The sequence below is a fragment of the Sapajus apella genome, unplaced genomic scaffold, assembly GCF_009761245.1.
Source record: "Sapajus apella isolate SASKATOON/1434 unplaced genomic scaffold, GSC_monkey_1.0 scaffold12, whole genome shotgun sequence".
NCBI lineage: Eukaryota > Metazoa > Chordata > Mammalia > Primates > Cebidae > Sapajus > Sapajus apella.
Window position 1 is genome coordinate 6,213,505 of NW_022436952.1, and position 13,925 is coordinate 6,227,429.

General features: G+C 48.8%; 1 long non-coding RNA gene across 1 annotated transcript in view; it reads left to right on the top strand.

The window, feature by feature from the left end:
- The window catches only part of LOC116552915, a 14,594-nt gene extending 13,269 nt beyond the window's left edge, over nucleotides 1-1,325 (top strand). Inside the window, exon 2 of the long non-coding RNA XR_004269549.1 lies at nucleotides 918-1,325. This is a non-coding gene — a long non-coding RNA (uncharacterized LOC116552915). The remainder of the gene's footprint in view (nucleotides 1-917) is intronic.
- The last annotated feature ends 12,600 nt before the right edge of the window (nucleotides 1,326-13,925 follow it).

Genomic DNA, 13,925 nt, shown 5'->3' on the forward strand with positions numbered 1-13,925 from the left:
TTTTTGAGACAGAGTTTTGCTCTTGTTGCCAGGCTGGAGTGCAATGGCATGATCTCGGCTCACCGCAACCTCTGCCTCCCAGGTTCAAGAGATTCTCCTGCCTCAGCCTCCCAAGCAGCTGGGATTATAGGCATGTGCCACCACGCCCAACTAATTCTGTAATGGGGTTTCTCCATGTGGGTCAGGCTGGTCTCGAACTCCCAACCTCAGGTGATCCCCCCACCTCAGCCTCCCAAAGTGCCGGGATTACAGAGGTGAGCCACCGCATCCGGCCTCCACTCCATATTCCTAGTGGGCTGGAGGTGAGAAGGATTTGGTGGGGAGGGCAGACAAAGGGTGGTGTGTTTGTGTGTGTGTGTGTGTGTGTGTGTGTGTGTGTGTGTGTGTTTTGTGTGCGTGTGTGTGTTTTCTCACAAACTCGGTCAAGTGTGGGGTTCCAAGGGGGCTCTCAGTTCCCCCATGGCTCTAGGGAAGGAAAAATAGAAAGCAGTATAGGTGTTCAAACTGGTCACAGAAGACAGCTCCCCAAGGCAGTTCCTATCACAGCCAGCTGATGTCACCAACCGGGGCAGGGGAAGAGATGGAGGAAAGAAACAATGGAAGAGACAAAGAGGAAGGAAGGAGGGACAACAGAGTAAAAGTGAAGATAAGATAAAAGGCCAAGGACACAGGGTGAGAGGAAAGAAAAGGGTAGAGGAAAGTGAGAGGAAGGAGAATTCGAAGCCATAGGCTTTTGCCCACCTCCCTTCTCCCATCCCTAAGCCACGGAAGAGAGCTTCTCGCCCCTTTCTGTATCCAGAGGGTATGGAGACCCTCACTCTCCGACCTCGGTGCTGTCTCCAGGGCCCAGAGGGGCAAACTGGGGAGAGGAGGGAAGACTTGTAAACATGAGTGCAATTTTCCTCTGGTTTCCCCAGGAGTTGCCCGTTCCGTTTCCTGGGGCCATTCCTCTCCAGGCAGCCCTCGGGAGTTCCCGCCCCACCGACCCCAGCCAGGCTTCAGCGGCCCCCTCTCCTCCATCTCGCCACCTCTCCGAGGGGCTCGCGTCTCCCTGATGCGCTCTGGTGTCTGTCTGAGCCATCCATCAAGGGTGGCAGGCTGGGGGAAACATGAAAAAGAGCCTATTTAGCTATTAACATCCCCTCCCGCTTTGTTGTCTCTCTCCTCCCCACTCCCCTACCAGCCCCTCACCCAACCCCTCCCTTTTCCCCTTTTGCAGGAGACAAAACCAGACTGACAAGCTGAAGACTCAAACATTAATCAAACTGCGCTCCGGAACAACCTTTCCCTCGCATTAATAAATACATTTGCGGCCCCTCATTGGACAGTTGGCCTAATTTGTTTCTTTTTCGCGGGGTGGGGGGAGCAGCCGCGCCCGCGCCCCCGGTCTCCCAGCAGCCCCGTGCAAAGCAGATGTTCCGCCGCGGACGCCGAGCAGCGCTGAGCCGCGCGCCCCGGAGGCCGCGGTTGCCATGGCGACGGCGGGGCGGCCTGCTGTCGCGGAGCACGCTGTCTCGCCCGCTCAGTGATTACCTCCATCTCCGCAGTGTTCGCCATACGGCCTGGATTCTAATCAGATCCCCTCCCCGCTCCCTCCTCCGTCCAGCCCACCACCCCTTCAGCTCCCACAGCCCTGGGACTCATTAAGAACTGCCCGTGCATCCCTGACGATGCCCAGGAAGGCAGAGTTGGGGAGAGATACCCCTCACTCAGCCTGTGTTAGGAAGGCCCCAGTGCGACTCTCAAGAGGTTCTGTTTCCCCAGGCCATCTCTGGTGACACTGGACCTGGGGAATCCAGCTCCCAGCACTGTCCCCTGAAGATTCCTCCTCCTCCCCCTTGGTATGTTGAGGCAGGTCACCTGAGGTCCCCAAGAGAGGTAAGGCAGGCAACTATAGTTCCCCTTCCATCTGGACAAGACTCTTCCATTCCCGTTCTGTAAGTGCTGGGAATGATTTCACCTGGGCAGACTGGAGATGGGCAGGGTATCTGGAACCATCAGAGCTGAATCAGCCTAAGCCATGCTTCTTGTGCTAAACACAGTGGCTTCTCAGACTAAAGGCAGGAGTGGAGAAGCACAGCTCTGCTACTCCAGCCACTAAGGACCGGCAGGAGTTAGGCCCATGGTTATTTGACCCTCTCTGCACCACCACACACTATGCTTTCCACGCTTCCAGGCTGAGGGTGGCTTCGTATAGGTGGTTTCAGATGTACTCCCCGCTGGCAGCCTTGCAAGGGATGCACTGCGAACCCTCTCCAGGCTTCGGAATGAACAGGGGCAGCGTGATGCCTCAGGGCCTTGGGGTACCTGACTGTCTTTCTGTCAGGGGAGGAGGGTCCTTTCCCTGAGTCTCTGAGGCTTCATTATAAGATCCCAAGCATAAATCCCCTTTCCAAACATCCTTGACTTTAGGAGAAACCGGGTAATAAGAGAAGCCACAGGCAAAAAAGCACAGAGGGGTTGGGAGTGAGACCAGCAGAGAAAAAGGGCAGATTTGGGACAGGTGGATGAGATTCTGGGTTCAGATTCCACCTTCCAGCCTAAATCACAAGACGGGAAGCCCGAGGTGGTTGGAGCAAAAAATAATTTTGCTCATGGGGAGGAACCCTTTAGAGTGAGGAAAAGTAGAAACACACATGTTCCAGAAGTGTTATCAATGCCAGGGAAACTTGCCTAAACACTCCCACAACATCCCAAATGCCTGCCTCCCCACAATGGTCGCCAGAAAGTTCTGAGCCATATTATCGAATGAGAAGAAATGCCAGGCTGAGCTCTCTCTCTGAGGCTGCTAAGAATCCTCACGAGGATTAGAGCTGCAAGAGCCTTTAGAGATCTAGACCAATTCTTCATTTTACGGATGAGAAAACTGAAACCCAGAGAGGAATGACCACTGGCCAAGATCCCACAGCTAGAAATGGTGGAACCAGGTTTCTCTTTCTGCGATAGTGGCCGCTGTTCTGCCCTCCTTCCTCTCTCAGAGGCAACCAGCTCGGAAAGTCGGGTTTCCAGGAGGCACAGACAGAATCCCAAAAATCTCAGTCCTTTCCCAGCCTCTAGTCACCCTGTCTCCTGAAGGCCTGTCACCTGAAGGCAGCTCCACTAGAGTGACAGCTCCTGTTGGCCCTGACTGGCCCAGGGCCTCTGTGGGGGGGAATGGGGGATGGTGGGTTGGGAGGGAACTTTTGTGGGGCCTCCTTCAGTCGATTGTCTGCAGCTCTGTCTTTGTCTGTCACTCAGAAGGGAACTGCTGAGGGAAGAGGTCAGGCTGGTCGGGAGAAAGAAGCCTGTCCCTGTCAGAGAGGGATTGGGAAGAAGGCAGGCAAAGGGACAGAAGCTTCTTCAACCTCCTCATCCTCCCTCACCCCAACTCCTGGGCTGTCTCCCCTAGGGAATTCCAGGCTTTGCTCATTTTAGGACCAGGGCAGCAACTGCACACAAAGACCCTTCTCTTCTGTGTGAAATCCTGGCTTCCCATTGGAGAGCTACTCACTTACCATGCTCTGTCTGCAAGAAGAGGCTGCCAAGGGGTCTAAATCAAACCTACAAAGCAGGGGGTACCAATCCGTTCCCCTTCCACCCAACCACCACCCGACTCCACCCCTGTGCTTGCCCTTGTCCCTGCTCCCGCCTGCCACATCAGATTCCCCAGGCTCCTGACCCTCCATGCAGTTTCAATCAGATCCATCCCTTGAGAGCCCGGTTTCCAGGCTGCCCCAGCTTCCACTGTACACTATCCCATCTCCCCAGATTGTGCTGTTTCCAGCCTCCCCTTGTTCTCCCTGCACACGAATCTACCTCCCCAGATTCAACTGTTTTCAGGCTACTCCCTCTGTCTGCCCCCCTGTACACGACTGTCTCCCCGGATCCTGCTGTTTCCAGGTTCCCCCATATTTCCTCAGTACACAAATTGGCCTCTGTGGGTTCGGCAGTTTCCAGAGCCCCCCTTCTCTCTCACTAGGCAGTTCCATCTCCCCAGATTCAGCTGTTTTTAGGCTCCCCCCATTTGCCCTGTACACAGACACCTCTCCCAGGTTCTGCTGTTTCTAGGCTTCCCCATTTCCCTTGTACACGCATCAGTTTCTAGCTTATGTTGATCCCAGCTGCCTAAGGGATTCAGCAGGTTTAGGGAAAGTGGAAGGAAGAAGAGAGTCAGAAAGAGGAGGAGAAAAAAGATTTTCACCAGGGACTCTCCGGATTTCTTGTGACCCAAAGCCCTAAGCAGCTTGCCTAAGGCAGCCTCTGGGCCTCTGTGTCTACAAATAGCTCCCTTAAGGCGATCTGTCCTGGGACACACCAATCCCCTCCTGCTGCTTCCCAGGATCCAAGCTTTAAGTTGGACATCCTCTGGAGGGCCCCCGTCTTGGAAGTGGGATAGGCAAGAGCCTTCCCAAGCGGGAGGTTCCCTTGTCTATCCTCTGCTATCTCCTTCTTGCCTTCCCAGCCCCAACCCTGCTTTTTTCTTTCTTTTTTTTTTTTTTTTTTTTTTTTTTTTTGACATGGAGTTTTGCTCTGTCACTCAGGCTGGAGTGCAGTGGTGCAATCTCCACTTACTGCAATCTCTGCCTCCTGGGTTCAACTGATTCTCCTGCCTCAGCCTCCCAAATAGCTGGGACTACAGGCGGGTGCAACCACACCTGTCTAATTTTGTATTTTTAGTAGAGACGAGATTTCACTATGTTGGCCAGGCTGGTCTTGAACTTCTGACCTCAGGTGATCCGCCCACCGTGGCCTCCCAAAATGCTGGGATTACAGGTGTGAGCCACTGTGCCTGGCCCCCCTCTGTCTCTTTCTCATCTGTTACACCTTAGCTCTTCTCAATTTATCCACATGGAATTAATTTTTTATTTTGCTTTCTTTTTTAAAAAATTTTTTATTTGAGACAGAGTCACACTCTGTTACCCAGTCTGGAGTGCAAATGGTGCAATCTCAGCTCACTGCAACCTCCATCTCCTGAGTTCAAGTGATTCTCCTGCCTCAGCCTCCCATATCCACATAGAATTTAAAGGAAACTCCAAATGCACTCCCAGAACTAAAGGGAGTAGAGAACAAAAGACTCACACTTTTTTTTTTTTTTTTTTCAATTTTCAGGATGAAGTAGTATCAATCTCAGACCCTGAAAACTCTGCCCCTGGACTAGCTTCCTGGCATGCTTCTCTAGCCTTTGTAAACAATTGTTTTATTTGCAGACTCCCTGCATCCCAATCCTCCTTGGGGCTGAAGGTGGGAGGTTACGGGCAGTGTTCTGCAAGGTATTTGAGGCTTCTTAGCTTTTCTGATTCATTTAGATACTGCCTCCAAAGTTTCCACTGGAATCTGGGGAAATGGTCTGATCCCTCATCTCCTTCCTCCATTCACAGCTGCCTACCCATTAGCCTAATCCCAGCCATTTGTCAGTCATGATGCTCCATCTTACTGACCCCAGCAAACTTTCTGGTTTTGCTAAGAAATAAATAGAAAGGGCAGGCCCACTGGGTCCGGGATGATGATGCCCTACAAGAAGGAGACCTTTTTTCAAAATGAAATCCATACCTGAGTTCAGGCCGCTTCTGCTTCTGCTCCCAGGACCGGAGAGCAATCTTAATCACCTGACAAGTGGGAATGACAATGCCTGCCTCCTTCACTGAGATAGAGGTACAAAAAAAATTACATGTGTGGAAGAAATAGAATACTTTTACAGATCTTGACAAATGTGAGTTTACATAAATCCTATTAAAAGAACATTGTGCAAGAAGCTTTTCTGTATCTTGTATATAAATTATCCTCTCTCAGAAAAGAAGTGCAGCTGATGGGACTCAGTTATTAATTTCGTTATTTAAAAAACACACATGGCTGGATACAGTGGCTCACACCTATAATCCCAGCACTTTGAAAGGCGGAGGTGGGGAGATGACGAGGTCAGGAGTTTGAGACTAGCCTGGCCAACATGGTGAAACCCTGTCTCTACTAAAAAGACCAAAATCAGCTGGGCGTGATGGCGCATACCTCTAGTCCCAGCTATTTGGGAGATTGAAGCATAAGAATCACTTGAACCCAGGAGGCAGAGGCAGCAGTGAGCCGGGATGGCGCCACTTACTCCAGCCTGGGTGAGAGAGCAAGATTCTGTCTCTAAATAAATAAATAAAGTGAAAATTAAAAAACACTATTGGAGCCAGCCATGGTGGCTCACAGCAGTTTTGGAGGGCAAGGCGGGCAGATTGTGCTGAGGAGTTGAAGACCAGCCTGGGCAACGTGGTGAAAGTCCATCTCTACTAAAAATACAAAAATTAGCCAGGCATGATGGCACATGCCTGTGGTCCCAGCTACTCAGGAGGCTGAAGTAGGAGGATTGCTTGAGCCTGGGAGTTGGAGGTTGCAGTGAGCCCGATCATGCCACTGCACTCTAGCCTGGGTAACAGGGTAAGACCCTGTCTCAAATAAATAAATAAATAATACTGTTGGAGTCTGTGTACCTAGAAACTACACAAAATATCTATACATCGTAGTCCAACTGAAATGCAGACGGTGGATAAGTTTATTAAAATTAAAAATGGGCATAAAGTAAGTAAATTATACCTCAGTAAAACTAATTAAAAGCATGCAAAGGGCCAGGCACCGTGGCTCACACCTGTCATCCCAGCACTGTAGAGGGAGGTGGATCACCTAAGGCCAGGAGCTCAAGACCAGCCTGGCCAACATGGTAAAACCCTGTCTCTACTAAAAATACAAAAATTAGCCAGGCATGTGGCAGGTGCCTCTAATCGCAGCTACTCAGGAAGATGAGGCAGGAGAATTGCTTGAACCCGGAGGCAGAGGTTACAGTGCACAGATATCATGCCACTGCACTCCAGCCTGGGCAACAAGAGCGAAACTCGGTCTCAAAAAAAAAAAAAAAAAAAAAAAAAAAGCATGCAAAGAAGGTTGAGCTCCTATAATCCCAGCACTTTGGAAGGCCTAGACAAGTGCATCACTTGCAGTCAGGAGTTCGAGACCAACTTGGCCAACATGGTGAAACCTTGTCTCCACTAAAAATACAAAAATTAGCCGGGCATGGTGGCACATAATCCCGGCTACTCAGGAGGCTGAGGCACAAGAATCGCTTGAACCTGGCAGGCAGAAGTTGCAATGGGTAGAGACTGGGCCACTGTACTCCAGCCTGGGTGATAGAGTGAGACTCCATCTTAGAAAAAAAAAAAAAAAACATGCAAAGAAAAATGTGCATTGGAGACCCGGCACGGTGGCTCATGACTATAATCCCAGCACTTTAGGAGGCCGAGGCAGGCAGATCACAAGGTCAGGAGTAGACCAGCCTGGGCAACAAGATGAAACCCCATCTCTACTAAAAATACAAAAATTAGCTGGGCATGGTGATGTGTGCCTGTAATCCTAACTACTCGGGAGGCTGAGGCAGGAGAATTGCTTGTACCTAGGAGGTAGAGGTTGCAGTAAGCTGAGACTGCACCTTTGTACTCCAGCCTGGGCAACAGAGCAAGACTCCATCTCAATAAATAAATAAATAAGAGGAAAAAAGGAAAAAGAAAAATGTGTATTGGGGTTTTGAGTCAAAGAGCCCTACTATTTTTTTCTAACTGCCTGGGAATGTGCTCTTTGTCAAGGGAATTCTATTTATAAACGTTATCTTCTCGTGCTCTGCAGAAAACATGGGGCAGAAAGAGGTGAGAGGGTTCCAGGAAACTCTCTTCCTTGTCTCAGCTCTGTCCCTTGTTAGCTGTGTGACATTGGGTAAGTCGCCCTTTGAGCTTCACTTTTCTTTTTATTTATTTATTTATTTATTTATTTTGAGATGGAGTTTCACTCTTGTTACCCAGGCTGTAGTGCAATGTCGCGATCTCGGCTCGCCGCAACCTCCGTCTCCTGGGTTCAGGCAATTCTTCTGCCTCAACCTCCTCAGTAGCTGGGATTACAGGCACGTGCCACCATGCCCAGCTAATGTTTTTGTATTTTTAGTAGAGACGGGGTTTCACCATGTTGACCAGGATGGTCTCGATCTCTTGACCTCGTGATCCACCCGCCTTGGCCTCCCAAAGTGCTGGGATTACAGGCTTGAGCCACCGCGCCCGGCCCGAGCTTCACTTTTCTAATCTGAAGACCTCTAGCTTGCTCTCCCAGAACGACCCACCTTTTAATTTTCTACCTTCGAGTATAAACTTCAATCGGTGTCCAAGCCTCTCAGCCCCCTTCCCCAACCTCCCAGCTACCTTGGGGAGTGGGGCAAAATCTCCAGAGTTGGAAGAAAAGGTCTGTATTTGTTTTTTGTTTGTTTGTTTGAGACAAAGTCTCACTCCATCACCCAGGCTGGAGTGCAGCGGGGCAATCTCGGCTCACTGCAACCTCCATCTCCTGGGTTCACGCAATTCTCCTGCCTCACTCTCCCGAGTAGGTGGGATTACATGTGCATGCCCCCACATCCAGCTAATTTTTGTATTTTTTTTTTTTTTTTTGAGACGGAGTTTCGCTCTTCTTACCCAGGCTGGAGTGCAATGGTGCGATCTCGGCTCACCGCAACCTCCGCCTCCTGGGTTCAGGCAATTCTCCTGCCTCAGCCTCCTGAGTAGCTGGGATTACAGGCACGCGCCACCATGCCCAGCTAATTTTTTGTATCTTTAGTAGAGACGGGGTTTCACCATGTTGACCAGGATGGTCTCGATCTCTTGACCTCGTGATCCACCCGCCTCGGCCTCCCAAAGTGCTGGGATTACAGGCTTGAGCCACCGCGCCTGGCCAATTTTTGTATTTTTATGGGAGACGGAGTTTCACCATGTTGGCTAGGTGGGCCTCAAACTCCTGACCTCAAGTGATATGCCCACCTCGGCTTCCAAAGTGCTGGGATTACAGGAGTGAGTCACCATGCCCAGCCAGGTCTGTATTTCTTGACAGTGTTTTTTTTATCAGAGGCCCAGTTTTCTCAGGACAATTGCTGTCCCTGGTTCCCAGGGTCTCTCACCTTCATGTTCTCCCCGAGGTGCTCACAGCTCTGATATGGGAACCCCCAAGGTTCTCTTTTGTGGTCTAGGGGGTATCTAGGAATGGATTGCAATGCTTAGCACTGTGCGGTAACTCCTGCCCAACAGGGAGTAGAGATCCCTCTAGGTCTGGTTCCTGCAAGCCTTTTCGTAGCCCTGTCACTGATCCCAGCCAGGCTAAGGATGAAAGAGGGGCTTGTGTTACAGCACCATCTTCTGGGGAAACCTGTGAGAGCTACTTTTTCTTGCCATCCGAGAACGCTGAGATTTTGGGGGACTTTTGGTCCCAGAAGTTTTTATCCTATCTGTTTCCCCAGGATAAGATAATTCTGGACTTTTCCAGCCATCTCTTAGGAGGGGATGTTCCAAGAGCCCTCCAACCTTCCAAACACAAGGCTGCTAGGGATGGTAAGCAGCTGAGACCAGTCTTCCAACCATTACCCAGAACCTGAGTCCTCACCTATTTGCCCTGTATATAGCCCAGAACACTCTGTCACTCACTAAGAAGCTGCTGTCTAGAAGCAGGGATATAGCCTCATGACTTCCAGGGTTTTCTTCTATCCTTAAGTTTGTTTGTTTGTTTGTTTGTTTTAGATGAGGGCTCACTGACAGCCATGAGAATAAAACACACATCTTTAATATGTTAAAAATCAGGTGTCGGGGCCGGGCGAGGTGGCTCACACCTGTAATCCCAGCACTTTGGGAGGCCGAGGTGGGCGAATTGCCTGACCTCAGGAGTTTAAGACTAGCCTAGGCAACACAGTGAAAACCTGTCTCTACTAAAATACAAAAAAATTAGCCGGGCCGGGCGCGGTGGCTCACGCCTGTAATCCCAGCACTTTGGGAGGCCGTGACGGGTGGATCACGAGGTCAAGAGATCGAGACCATCCTGGTCAACATGGTGAAACCCCGTCTCTACTAAAAATACAAAAATTAGCTGGGCATGGTGGCGCGTGCCTGTAATCCCAGTTACTCAGGAGGCTGAGGCAGGAGAATTGCCTGAACCCAGGAGGCGGAGGTTGCGGTGAGCCGAGATCGCACCATTGCACTCCAGCCTGGGTAACAAGAGCGAAACTCCGTCTCAAAAAAAACAAATAAAAAAAAAAAAAAATTAGCCGGACATGGTGGTATGAGCCTGCAGTCCCAGCTTCTCGGGAGGTTCAAGCAGGAGAATTGCTTGAACCCAGGAGGCAGAGGTTGCGGTGAACCGACATCATGCCACTGCACTCCAGCCTGGCAACAGGGCGAGACTCCCACTTAACAACAACAACAAAAAAATCAGGTGTCTGGACTGGGTGTGACAGCTCATGCCTGTAATTCTAGCACTTTGGGAGGCTGATATAGGTGGATCACTTGAGCCCAGGAGTTCAAGACCAGCCTGGGAAATGCGGCAAAATCCTGTCTCTACAAAAAAACAAAAAATTAGCCAGGCGTGGTGGCATGTGCCTGAAGTCCCAGCTACCTGGGAGGTTGAGGCTACAGTGAGGCTGTGATCATGCCACTATACTCCGTGATAGAGCAAAATTCTGTCCCTGGGGGGAAAAAAAAGGCCAGGCCTGTAATCCCAGCACTTTGGGAGGCTGTGGCAGGAGGATCACTTGAGCCCAGGAGTTTGAGACCAGCCTGGACAACAAAGTGAGACCCCTATCTCCCTACCAAAAAATAAAAAAAATAAAAAAGCCAGGTGTCCTGGTGTGAACCTACAGTCCAGGCTACATGGGAGGCTGAAGTAGGAGGATCACTTGTCCCCAGGAAGTCGAGGCTGCAGTGAACTGTGTTCATGCCACCTCACTCCAGTCTCAAAAAAAGGAAAAAAAATCCGGTGTCTAGACAAAGAGAAATTGTGGGTCTGGTCAAATGGAATAATATCTCTCTTGCTATTTGTTTTTCTATCATTTGAAGTGCATGTTTCTATTTTCAGAGTGGGGGTATGTGAGAGTGATTCGAGGGCACTACATATATAAGATAAGAAGTAGACTTATTTTTTTATTTTTTGAGACAGAGTTTCACTCTTGCTGCCCAGGCTGGAGTGGAATGGCGTGATCTCAGCTCACCACAACCTCTGCCTCCCAGGTTCAAGCAATTCTCCTGACTCAGCCTCCTGAGTTGCTGGGATTACAGGCTCCTGACACCACACCTGGCTAATTTTCTTTTTTTTTTTTTTTTTTTTTTTTTGTATTTTTAGTAGAGACGGAGTTTCACCATCTTGGCCAGGCTGGTCTTAAACTCCTGATCTCATGATCCACCCGCCTTGGCCTCTCAGAGTGCTGGGATTACAGGCATGAGCCACTGCGACAGGCCAACTTGTTTTTCTTTCTTTTTTTTTTTTTTCTTTTCAGAGGAGGGCACACAACTTGTTATTTTTAAACATACTTTTCAGAACCTAAATATTCAGATTATTGTCCCTGACAAAATGGTCCTTTTGGAAGGCCTCTTTTGGAATGATCGCCTGCAATTATCTGAATTAATTCAAGCACCAACTCTTCAAATTCTGAGAGTGGATTTGATTTTTGCAAGCTGTTTGATGAATAAGATCAGCAATCAAGCTGGGCGGTACTGTTTTGGATAAAGAATGAGAAGTGATTGTAATAAAAAGATTTCTTTTTGTGGGTCATAAATCGACTCAATTCCTGTTCTCTTCTTCAATCCAGGTTCCATGTTGCTAGCAGAGTTCCTCCCTCAAAACGCAGAGCTGATGCTTAACAGCTTAAACATCTTAACAGCTTGAAAATCTTCAGTGGCTCCCTGTTACTTTCAGAATACAAGCCAAGTTCTTTAGTTCTGTGGTTGGGGTAAAGAAGAGTGAGCAATGGAGTCAGACCAGCATGAGTTTAAATCCCACCTATGAGCTCTGAGGCAAATTATTCAATCTCTCAGGCTCTCAGCTCCCTCATTTGTAAGAAGAAGGTTAACGGGCTGGGTGTGGTGTACCCAACAGTTTGGGAGGCTAAAGTGGACAGATCGCTTGAGCTCAGGAGTTTGAGACCACCCTGGGTAACATAGTGAGACCTCATCTCTACAAAATTAAAAAACAAAATCTCTACAAAATTAAAAAAATGAGCCGGGCATGGTGGTATATGCCTGTGGTCCCAGCTACTCGGGGAACTGAGGCAAGAGGATAGCTTGAGCCCCAGAGGTTGAGGCTGCAGCAAGTCCATCAATATCTATTTTGTTAGGTTGTTTTGAGAACAATGGTAATTTTAAGGTGTCTATCGTAGCAAATTCAATAGACAACACTCATTCTTCAGTATGGCGTTCATTGCCCACTGTGACCCAGTTGCAACCTATCTAGAAGAAACCTCGGATCTCAACACACTCCATGCAGACACACACCATTCCAGCTACATTTGCATGCCTCAAAGTCCTTAAACAAAACAGAGATTTTTTTTTTTTTTTTTTTTTTGAGACAGGGTCTTGATGGCTCATGCAGTCATGATGGATCATGCAGTGGCTTGATCTCAGCTCACTGTAGCCTTGACCTCCCTAGCTCAAGCAATCCTTCCACCTCAGCCCACAGCGCCCCTTCTCCCCTCCCCCCAGTAGCTGGGACTACAGGCACACACCACTACACCTAGCTAATTTTTTTTTTTTTTTTAAATAAAAGCAGGGTTTCACCATGTTGTCCAGGCTGGTGTTGAACTCCCGGACTCAAGCAATCTGCCTGCCTCACCCTTCTGAAGTGCTGGGATTACAGGCAGGAGCCACTGCCCCCAGCCTAAATGGAGATTCCTTACCTCTGGCTTTGCTTATGTTGTTGCTCCCTTTGGGGTATCTCTTTCCCCATATTCCTTCTTTATATGTTATGTAATATACCGTCTATTCTGTGAATGTTTACAATTTCCTTATCTGTATAGATGACTTTGTCCCCAGCCAAATTGTAACCTCTCTGAGTCAGGAACCGTGTCTCCCAATTCATCTTAGAAGCTCCCAACAATCCCAGCAAGGGGCCTGGCCTGGAAGAGCCTGTTAGTAAATGTCTGTTGAAAGAATTCATTCCAAAAGAGTTTATCATTTTATTATTATTATTAACATTGCTTTTCTTACCAAGGGTCCATTTTGAGGGATGGGATTCATCTATTTGTGCAGTACAAAATTTATATGTGTCTCACACTCATTTATTTAGAACCTCATCTAACATGTTTTCCAGTTCCTGTTGATAGATATGAGGGAGATGAGGAAACACATGAGGACCATACACACATTGATGCTAGAATATAATTTGGCAGCCAGTCGATTAATTTATTTTTATTTTTTATTTTATTTATTTATTTATTTTTTTGAGACGGAGTCTCACTCTTGTTACCCAGGCTGGAGTGCAATGGCGCGATCTCGGCTCACCGCAACCTCCGCCTCCTGGGTTCAGGCAATTCTCCTGCCTCAGCCTCCTGAGTAGCTGGGATTACAGGCACGTGCCACCATGCCCAGCTAATTTTTTGTAGTTTTAGTAGAGACGGGGTTTCACCATGTTGACCAGGATGGTCTCAATCTCTTGACCTCGTGGTCCACCCGCCTCGGCCTCCCAAAGTGCTGGGATTACAGGCTTGAGCCACCGCGCCCGGCTTCTTTTTATTTTTTAAGAGAGAGGATCACATTCTGTTGCCCAGCATGGAGGGCAGTGATGCAATCACAGCTCACTGCAGCCTTGAACTCCTGGACTCAAGCCTCCTGCCTCAGCCCCTGGAGTTGCTAGGACTACAGGCATGCACCACCATGCCTGGATAATTTTCTTATTCTTTGTAAAGATGGGATCTTGCTATGTTGCTTAGGCTGGTTTTGAACTCCTGGCCTCAAGCTATCCTCCCACCACGGCCGCCCAAATTGCTCAGATTACAGGTGTGAGCCACCGTGCCCGGCCCACAATTCATAACTTGATGCATTCCTTCCAGCTTTGTTTCTATATCATCTTTGTTTATTTACAGAGATTTGAGATAAATATACACAAACTTTTATTCTACTTTATCATAT